Source organism: Balearica regulorum, chromosome 15 (genome assembly GCF_011004875.1).
Source record: "Balearica regulorum gibbericeps isolate bBalReg1 chromosome 15, bBalReg1.pri, whole genome shotgun sequence".
NCBI lineage: Eukaryota > Metazoa > Chordata > Aves > Gruiformes > Gruidae > Balearica > Balearica regulorum.
In genome coordinates this window covers 14389662-14400843 of record NC_046198.1, presented here as the reverse complement: position 1 = coordinate 14400843, position 11182 = coordinate 14389662, and positions in this window count along the sequence as shown.

Genomic DNA, 11182 nt, shown 5'->3' with positions numbered 1-11182 from the left:
CTAATCTATTTAGCAAAATTAATTAGAGGGCCATGGATTGAGTTTCATGGCAGGCTAAAGCCCAGCTTTCTCAATGAAAGGAATTCATTGTTGAAGCTTTGATGGTCTAAAGGAGGAGAGGTGCATTCATATGTTTTGGGTAACTCCCTCATCATTACTAAGATAAAATAAAAAGGCTTTAAGGTTTCTTTCACCGATCACCCCACAAGTTGGCAATTATATAGGATTACTAGTATCCCATAGACCTGAGCTACCAACAGCTATTTTATTCACTTGTGTAATGCATTTTATGGTAATAACAAAAGAGCCCTTCAGGCTATTTTGTGGTCCATACAGATTTTGAGGGGGGGAAGCTCTTATTTTTGTTTGTGTTTTGAGTGGGGGTGATGGGCAAAAGGGGGTTTGTTCTGCCAGGAGATTAGTGTGAAAGAATGAAATGAAATGTTTCGGTCTTGTTCAGTTCTAGTCTAATCAAGCCTACTCTCAAATTAATGAGCTCTTACCGGGGGGAACATCTCTCGATGCTGGAAGGCAGCAGTAAAGCTATGCACTTCTATTTCGAAAAAATGTAAAGCAATATCCTTTTTGGCTTCAGATAAAACAGTGAAAGAAGCATTTTTCATCTTTTAAGGTTTGATTTAATGCTACACTGACTCGCTGCGTTTGTGTTTATTGGAGGCATTTTTCTAGAGAGCTGAACAAATTGCCAATAATTTGAGGGTTAGTATTCTGGTCTATCTTGGCTCATGGTGAATGAAAAGTGTAGGACAAGGAAGTCTAGCAAGGGAAAATAAATTCCAGTTATTTTCTGAAAAGGACTTCCTAAACCCTCTTCAGATCATACCAATCCTTCTAAAGTGCCATCTTCTAATAGCCCTTCCTTGGTCTCTCCCAAAGCTGTTCTGCATTGCTCTGGCCAGCTACAGGAGAATGATTCAGCTCTGGAGTGATGGTTCTTCCACAAAGGGAGGAAACTTTCCTTAAAATGTCTCATGTATCAATGGCTGACAAGACCATAGTCTAAGGGGCTCCTCCTGGGCGCAGGCACAGCTTTGCAGTGTCTGAGGGCTGTAAATCCTGGTGTTGTGGAACGACACCACATGGGAGAGGCTTCTGTGTGCCAACAGATTCAGGTCACCTTGAGGTACTCCACACTGCTTGGAGCAAAATCCATACATTTTATATAATAACACCCACACACAGTTTTATACTACCAAAAGCTAAGGCTGGAGATCTCGTACTTGCACAGTAGGAAATGCCCATTGAAGTCTCATGTGCAAATGTCATTTGCCGTTTTGCGTGACCATTATAGCACTTTTATGAATTATCTCAACACGTGCTATTTTTCTCACTTTATGTAGCACAAAGGGTGGCTGGGGCTCACTGAATCCATGTGTGGTTTGTATTCTTTTGTAACTGCTTAATTTCAACAGTTTTTTCAGGTCTCATCTACCGTTCTCTATATCCAAGCATTGTATTGAACCAAGGTGTGTTCATATATTCTTTGAGTTTCCAATTGTATTGCTACTATAGCTTAAGAATATTCCACAACCATCAGTTAATCTTTACAACACCCCTCTGAGATAAGGCCCAGAAGGATTAAGCCCAATCTTGTCATATTTTCTAATGTGAGTCACATAGAGGCTGACTAGCTGCATATCCTGCACTTTGATAGGTCAAAAGTAGAAATGTACAAATACAAATCTCATTGTTCCAGATCTAGGTGAGATTCTCTTTTTTTTTTTTTTTTTTTTTTTGACAAGCTGGATCCTTCTGTGTGTCAGGGGAATTTAGGAAAGGAGGAATTAACCATGTGTGAAGTCATATGGAAAGTTTCCTCTAAGTTATTTATGTAGCATCACATCGGAGTTCCCTGGCAGACTCCAGGAGAATATCAATTATTCTGGTCAGGGATTCAGGTCCCTCAACCTCACCATCATCTGTGCTCTTCACCAAGATCCCTGCCTCCTTCACTGTCTGTGTTCCAGCTCCTGGGATGTGTGAGACGATGGCCTGGCTAACAACAGCCTCCTTCAGTACAAACCATGATTCATTTCCTCAATATCATTCTCAAATAGTGCTAGAGGCCAAAATGCCAGACACTACAATTCAGTTCTTCTAATATTTGCTAACAAAATACCCCTGGATTATTTTTTTAAGAAGAAAAATGAAAAATACAGAGCTTCCCACTGGTGGAAACCTACTGAGTTTCACCTACCCAAACAGCAAGACTGGACTCTGAGAGAAACAAGGAATAACTCTACTATTTGAGCTAAGAGAGGAACTGATATCGGTATTTATGAACCATTTTCCTCTGTGGGTGAGCCCTGATGGGGGGGTGAGGCAAATGAATTGCCCGAGTGTCTGCAAGGTGGCAGACAGAGGTGGAAAACTGGCCTCCAAATTTGGAATGGGATACAGTGGCATCCCAAAGGCTGATTAACCCATCCAATCTGTATCCTCTGCTGATACATCCCAGCCTGCCTCTTGCTTCTCTCAGGTACCCACCAGTGTCTTCATTTTGTCTTCAGTGCCATACGGTAAGTTGAGAGAGTAAGACTCCTTGTTCCTTATCCCATATTAAATGGTCTTCATCAGGCTTGAAGAGCACTTGCAAATGCATGGTCTAATTGTTGAAGCTACTGTCTTCGAGATCACTATTGTGTCCTCAAGAGTTTCACAGTTTGAGAACGTGCAGACAGCATTACTCAGTGATTTCAAAAGTTCTCCTTTAAAAAGCCATATCCTGGTCCTCTGGTGACCTCCCCAGCTCATTTTCAAGCTCCTACTCCAAAGCAAAAGCAGCACCGCAAACTTCTGGATGAAATAGCTGCAAAAAGTGTTTTAAAGTTGTTCAAATTATTTTTTCCTCATGTTTCATCCCTTCAAAATAATGGAACTATTTTTGCTAGAACATTCCCCAAAATATTCAGGCAGAGGAATACACCCAGCGTGGAAAATTCCAGTAGAGACCATTATAAGGCCTCGTTACCAACTCCTTGTAATTTCGCCAAACACTAACGGGAAGAGACAGGCTGCTGCAGTGATAGCTGCTGGTGTCAGCTCTGTGTGGAATAACACCAGGGCCCAATATTGTTGAGTGGTGTTGCATGTTACTTCTGCTAGTGCTCAGAAAACAGAACTTTTTCTTAGTAAATGGTAACACAGGCCACAGATGCATTTTAAATAAGTGGGTTTACACTTGAAATGAGCTGTAAAGATGGAACTAAACAAGGAAATCTGTATTACAAAGTCAGGGAGGTTTTTTTCCCCAAAAAGATTGCTATGCTCAAGCAGCCTGGCCTCCTTCAAATCAAGGTCAACAAACTAGAGCCTGAAAGCTCAAGGTGAGCTGTCTTCATTGTGGGCTGCAGAGCAGGGATGGATAACAGGCAAGGCATATTGGTGCGAACCAGAATTTAAGTTTATAAAATGTAAATAGGCATGCAGCAAGACAGATCCAGTGTCAGAAAGGGCTGGGAACAGAAATCGGTGCAGCCTGTCTGCAGTCCAGCATGGAGGTGCAAACATTTGTGGGATGTGCCAAATCAAAATGTCTTTTAGCTAAAATCCTCGCTAAAATGCAGCAAGTGTTCTTTTCAAATAAAACTTCCCCTTATTTGTCTACCTCAGCCACATAAGCTTTTAATTAGACCATACGCGTAGCTTCATAGAAAGCTCCCTGAAACTGGAAAACTCAAAGAAAGCTTTTCCAAAGTGAAAGCCATATCAGGTTGCCCTTGTTCACAGCATGTCCTTCTTTACAGAAAGAAGCAAAATCAAGAGTTCAAAGCAGTTAACAAACACCAACACACCTGAAATGGCTTAAGGGCTTATTATTATTGCTATTATTATTACTATGTCTTACAGCAGTCAAATACATTTCAGATCAGAGACTCCAAAGTCCAAAAAAAGAAAACCCAGCTGGAAGCACTGTCACATCTTTCTCCTTATCTACCTTCTCTTCAGATGCCATCTGACACATTTTCGTGCTTGCTTTCACGACAAACATGAGTCATTCATACACCATAGTGTCACTCAGACTAGCAAAACATCCCTGGCTCAGCTCACCCTGTAGCCTTTTTATGAGGCTGTCTATCACTCCACGTAGTTGGCAATGATGTGTGGACTACCACGGATCTGTTTCTGATCATATCTTCCAGTTATACTGCAAATGAGAACTCCTAATATGGGGCTATCAGCAGACAAATTGCTTAAGCCTAACAATGCCACATGAAGAAGTGTAAACAACTGGAATCTGCTCCATTTAATCAATGCACAATGCTTGCATTGTGTGCCCAAAAACAACAACTGGAAGGATCGTTTCTGGATTTTTAAGCCGGTCTGTTGCCAAAGCAGAATGGGAAAGCACACAAAAAAGGGAATGTTTTAATGCATCCACTGACACCACTTCAAACTGGAGCAGGATCACAGAAAACTCCAGTACTTGGAAAAATCAAATGCTTTGCCCTTGAAATTCTCCCTGTGAATTAGTTTTGGGAAGACTGGGAGGACTGAGAACAAACAGTAAACAGAAAAACACGTCACCCCTCAGAGTCTGGGTTTATTGGCACAATCAAATGAAGGTGCAGCTGGAAAATGGGTCATCTTATGAACATTACCTTTCCTCCAGCTACCACAGATAAGAGGAGTGGAGAGGGCTGCAGTGCAGATCAGCAGTCCTGGCTTTAGTATCTGTTCTTGGCTCTCCCACAGCACTGACACTTCTCTGGCCATAGCATTTTTGCTAGCTGTAGACTTCTCTATTTTTTTACTTCTGTCCCTATTCATGTCAAAGTACAGGCAAAGAAAACTGGCTCACTCTCAGGTGACAAGTGGTGGAGTTTCATGCTCTCTCCTGTCCAAATTTTTTAGGAGAGAACTGGAGGTAGAAGAAGGGGGCATGCCTTGAAGGTATGCATTGTAAGCTGCTGCTATCCAACGCCAAGGACTGAGAAAGGTGTACTAACTTTAAGTTACCTTGATGGCACTAGCAGAAACTTCAGTTGGTTCAAGCTGGCCATCATGTCTGGACTTCTCCTTCATCACAGAGCCCTCATTTGTGTGCTGTCCTTCCCTGTGGTGGTGTTCTTTCCTCTGCTAGAGATGAGGGAAAAAACTGAAGGTGTGGAGAGGACTATGCCACGCCTACCTATGGGGAGAATTGGAGGTTGAGATACGTTCAAGGCAAGTTCTTTTTTTTTGCTCCAGAAAGAGGCCACCTATTTTTTTACATTTTAGGAAGACTGATATCATTCGGTAAGCATAGCACTCTAAAACAGAGAGGCATCGACATCACAGGATGTAGAACCTGAAGGATCTGGCAGGAGCCTGAAGAAAAGCACCTTTGAGGGCTAAAAATGTCCTCAGATAATAAGACTATTTATTTGGGCCTCTTTTTTTTTTTTTTTTTTGGGGGGGGGGTGGGTTATGACAACAGAACAACAGGATTAAAGATTTCAGTCACTTCAACTTGGAAGCTAATCTACATCTCCTGTTCATAAACCCTTCCTGCTACAATGTTGTTTGTACAATATCTCAGCTATGAAATCAAGCACTGTAGCTTCTTCAAAAAGTCTTTTGCCATCCTTGGATGAACATGTCCCGCTTTTGCTCTAAGAGGTTGCTCCCCAAGAGAGAGAAAAAAATAAACCTTTACTTCACATACTGACCAATGTTTATTGCTTCTTCCTAGTGAAGGAACTCTTGGAGCTCCACGCTAGTGTGGTCACGCCAGTTTTCTGTACACGGAAGAAGTGTACTGGCTTGGAGCAAGATCTCAGAGGAATCATCAGTTATTTATTCTCTATTTTCACCCAAAACTAGCATAAGAGTCTCCCCAACAAACTGTAGCCAGTAGTTTGATGAAGACAGTGATGAACAAGGTGACACCTGGTCTGCTGGCCTCAGGACTTTCCCCTGTGGTTGCTCTCCATACGTACGCTGCTTCTGACAGGGACATTTTGTTTGTGACCCACCGTTCCTTGCTTTTTATATAGCATAGAGCAAGTTCTTGCAAAGAAATGTGAACAAAAGCATTCTTATTTGCAGTTAGGAATCACAGGTTGTGACCCCGGGAGGAAATGTCACACCTTCAATGCACATTTTTACTTTTGTAAAATTTAGACAGTCTTGTGGATGTATCTATCAACAGAGTGATTCCTTGCTGATTGATTGTACACACAATTTTCATACAGCAAACCTGAAGAGAAAACATGTTGAAATCAAGGGAATGGATCAATGTACTCTGAAATTTCAGCCACCGGACCTTGAATCTGCAAGAGGAAATCTTTCCGTAAAATATGAACTGTGGAATTTGAACTAAAACAAAGCAAGTGAGGTTGGACCCCAAAAGACTGCAGGACTCAGGGAAATAAATGGATTGCTTGATGAATCAATACATTGTTTTTCTTTTTGGGGATTGTTTTCACCACTGATAATTTTTCTCCTGAACAAAATGAAGCAGGGAATTGAAATTTCTTTTCACGAAGATTTGGGGATTCCAGCAATTATATCATTCCCCTTCAGAGCAAAATTTATTTTCTTTTATACGTGGAAAACTTTTGCTTTGATAGAAATTAAAAGTTGTGTTTCATTCATGGCTGTTTTCTAATTTAAAGTAAAATATAATGTAGTATCAATTTTTAAAAACAAATGACACAATTTCAAAAGAAAATAATATATCTGGGTTTTTTCCAAGTATGGAGCTAATTTAGGATGTTTCAACATTATTGGAACTTTTTTATCACTTTTTTTGAAATGAAATTTCCCCAAAAGCAACATGAGCTCACAAACTGCTTTTTTATTATTATTATTTTAGCGCTACTGCATTTTACTGATGGGGAAAAAAAATGTCTCCATCAAAGTTTTTTTCCAATGAATACTACTCCTGAGTCAAGTAGGAGCGTGTCTGAAAATCTTTCAGATGGAAGATTTATTATGTATCGTTGGAAAAAAAAAAGCTATTCAGGGCCAAATTCTGATACAAGCTGGTTTGTGCAAATATACCGAGCTCCAGCCAGTGAAAATGAAGCCTTTTCAATGTACTTTGCACTCCTGAAAGAGAGAGGAACCCAGTAAAAAGGGTCAAAAGTGTTAGCGTGTGTATGTGCATGTGCACACACATATGTGTATGAACACAGCCACTCTGTTACTACTCCTGGCACTCAAGAAAAGCTCTCTAGATTGTTTTAGAAACATATATGTTCAACGTGATGACCCATAGCCATATGATTTTCAGGTGTTCTTATTGGCTTCCACTTCTTTAATGTTACATTTAAAACAGCTTCTTTTTTTTTTTTTTTTAATCTTCTGAGAGAGAATTTTATAATCCCGTGACCAGATATATCAACTACATTTTGATACTAATAAGCGAGAAACCATTTGCCAAAAAAAATCAGCATGTAGCTTGCCTGTCACTAGGAGCTTTCCCCACAAGACTGTTACTGGATGTTAAAAAAATACTCGCTTTGTGGAAGCACAACAATTTGTGGATTACAGAAGTGCCCAAACCAGCAAAAGGGTTAAGGAAGTTGTGGTAGAAGCAAACTGGCATGTTTCTTGAGTACAATTAATTATCCTCACTACAACTTTTATTTTTAGGAAGATGGTAAATAGAAAGATGTCTGTGTTGCCAAGCTTCAGAAACCCACTTGGCCCAAAGGTTGTCTGAGAATGTTAGTCTGATAAAGTGGCTTTACAGACAAAAACATTGTGATGTGTATCAAAATATTGCAAAGGGGTAACTGCTCTGCCAAAACGAAAACCAGCCCTAACAAATGTGAAGCACAACAAACTGGGGTGATTCAGTCCATTCCTATAAACAAGATGCAATGGAAAGAGGTTGCATAATTAACCCGTTGCCCTAATAAACAGTATTTAATATGCCATCTATTTAAATTAAACTGCTGTCAAAACCAGCATTTTTATTTCTCATTTTAATTTTGTTCAAAGCAAATAAAGTCCTGTCTGCGGTATTGCCCTAGGCAATGACATTAACTGCTCCAAATGTGGGGTTTTGCGGCCTGATTTACAATGCTCTGGAATGACCAACACGATATTGCTGGTTGAGTGACCTGGATACCACTGAGAAATGCCCAGCAATCATCTGGAGTGGGGAGCAAGGACGACCTAACGCTCTCCTTGGGCCACCTGGATCCTGCCAAGAGCAGGCGTAAATCAAAGCAACCTTCACATAACAGAGGCTTGTCCAGGCTGAGACTAGGTCAGATCCACTCCTTCAAGCAAACTAAAACTAAACTGTAAAAAGTTGTGGTATTATTATTTGCTTTGTAGTAGCTCCTAGAGTTATTTCACCATGCAAGCAGAAGTCACAGTCCAAAATTTGTCCTTTCCTGTGCTTTGGACTCATCTGCAGCTGCATCCAAATTTCTTGTACAAGTTTGGCTTTGAGCAGAGGCTTGGCCTTCACTTCAGATGTAATATTGACACAGCCACAGAGGACAAACAATTTGCCCATTTTCACACCATGGACTGGTGGGCAAAGGCAAAGCCAGGACTTAGGGCTCCGGAGGAGTCAGTTATTAGGCTCTGCCCTGGACCCCCATGCCACTTAGATAGATCTGAACTTTTCAGATGAGACCGAGCCTAACTGAGAGGAAGACTTTCGCAGGTGGTAGAACTTCAAAATAGCACCTCTCTATGTGGAGGAAAGCTGCTAGTTCAGGAACCACTTGACAATTATATAATTTTAAGCCTACCCTAACCTATCCAAGATAGACTGTAATAAACACTCGTGTGACAGATATATTTCATTTAAAGTAGTAAATATTTATTCTTCTAGAGGTCCAGAGCTGAGCAGCACTGGATAATTGAAGTTATTCCTGTACGTACTGGCAGTCTTTGCCTACCCCGGTGCTACCACATGTTTACTTCAGCTCTGACATGCAAGACCGCCCTTCCATATTTATCCTCCGTTGTGGCCATCATGTGAGTGGAGGATGCCAATCACTCTGAAGCATGCGGAGGTTGTGGTAGGGCTTGTGTTGTGGAGACAGCTGTCCTCTGCAGTCAAGGAAAAGATTGTCTATAGGTGGTCTCTAAAAAAAGGTAGATTTTGTGGTAGGTGGAAGTATGCTCAGCATTTTTCATATTCAAATGGAAAGAATTGTGGTTGAATTTGTGTATAAAAATGGCAAAGTGAAAGGTAGGAGCAACAGGTAAAATTACTGAAAAAAATAAGTAATTGTCCATTAACACACTTTTCTCTCTTCAGTGTTGGTGGAAAAGGCTAAGAATCATCCGTAAAAATCGGTTTAAAAAGTCCATCCCCTGCTGTGGAATTCTGCTTTATTTTTTATTGGTTCCTGTGCAGTCCTTATCACCAGAGTATAAAACATTTCACTTCTGAAACATCATAAAATCACTGCCATTAAAACCCTGGTAATTAAAGCTCATTTGAGATGGAATGGCCACAGAGTTTGTAAGCTGCATGAGAAAATTCCTAAAGCCGTCTTTTACAAAGAGCTTTGATGAGAAACTCTTTCCAGATACGGGCAGCTGAAATGTTATAGAGACAATCTCAAGGCAATCTTAATTCATGTAGCATTGATTTACTTAGGAGCTCATAACTCAAAATAGGCTTTGATGGCAATAGCTTATCTCCTCGAATCTGATAAACTCTGAGGACAGATGTATTCCTACAATTAACATAAAGTATATACTGCAGAAAGCAAGGAGGAAAATAACTGGGCTAAGAAAACAGGCACTCCTTAATGCCACCTCTCTCGTACTGTAGACTTCATAGCCAGGCTCCACAGTAATTGTAGGACTCACGAGTAAGCTCCAAGGAAAGAAATGTATACTGGGAGGCTCCCCATCATGTCTGAGATCTTTCCAGAGGTAATTTTTACAGCCTAATTAACATCTGTCACCAATCTCTTCCCTCATCTCTTCTTGGGGAAGAAAGCTCTGCTGTGGCCTTGTGTTTTGCGAGGCCAGGGGCAAAGCTGAATCATTAGATTGGATTTCTGAATTGCTGGTTCAGTCTGATTATGCTGCGTATTTATATTATAAAAGTCCAGGCATTTGGAGAAGAAACTAAGGACATCTGCGATGACTCTGAGTTCCTGTGGAGATGCATCCCACCCTTTCAGACCCTTCTGAAGAAAGTTCTCCCTTGCCCTGCAGAGACAGATCTGGTAGAGAAAGTGTCCCATGGTGTGGGAGTCGTCACTCTTCATTTTTGTATATTGAGTATCCCAGGCACAGGCTGTTGGTCTAGGTTTTGGACTCGGGGGGAAGGTGAAGGAAAAGTGAGTCTGGGAACTACACTAAGACCATAAAAACAATCTTACAAACACAAATCAATGCAAGGAAGGCAGTCCTGTTTGTGCAAGTCTCCCATAAGATAGCAGGAAATGCTATCTGAAAACCAAATGCTAATTGATGTCTTCTCTAAGACCAAAATTCTTTACAAGCTCTTCTTAGAGCAGTTAGCAATGGTCAGAAATTGCTTCTTGGAGATATCCCTCAAAACCACGTAAACACAATCAAACCACAAGTTACCGCTCTGTCTAGCTAGCTTGACGAAAATAACATGAGGGTGAAAAGCAAAGCATTTCCAAGTGACCAGTGAAGGTTGCTTGTGCCACGCCATGTCACGGGGAAGGTACGTGTTGCTTCTCATGCATTTTTCTCCTCACCTTACAAAATGGGTGTTATTTGCAAGCATCTACTCAAAGAAAGAAGGTGGGAGAAGGGAGCATGAAATAACATGGTAATTCCATAAAATTTCTCAGTGGCCCAGTGCCAGTCAACAGTTGAGGGACGTTTAGCAAAGCTGGGTGAAATCTGGACTTCCCCTTGGAAGCCAGGGATATTACAATCTTCTGATTTTTTTTTTTTTTTTTCATATCTTACTGGAAAAAGACCAGGAAAAGTTGAATTTTCCTGTGAGATAGAAATCCTGAGTGATTTTGCTTTGGTAGCATCAGAATATCATATGCAAAGATTTGTTTCAACATGCCTGCAATCTTCACAAGGTCACAATTCTTCACTTCCACAGAACTGTTTAGAGTTTTACAAAAACACAAATTCAACAGGAATTTTGAAGTTAAAATACAATATTTTGTTTTCATCAAAATGGTGGTTATCAGTAACTTCCCCCCCCAAAAAAAAAAATCAGTTTGGTCTTAACTTTCTTTCATTAAATAAGTATATT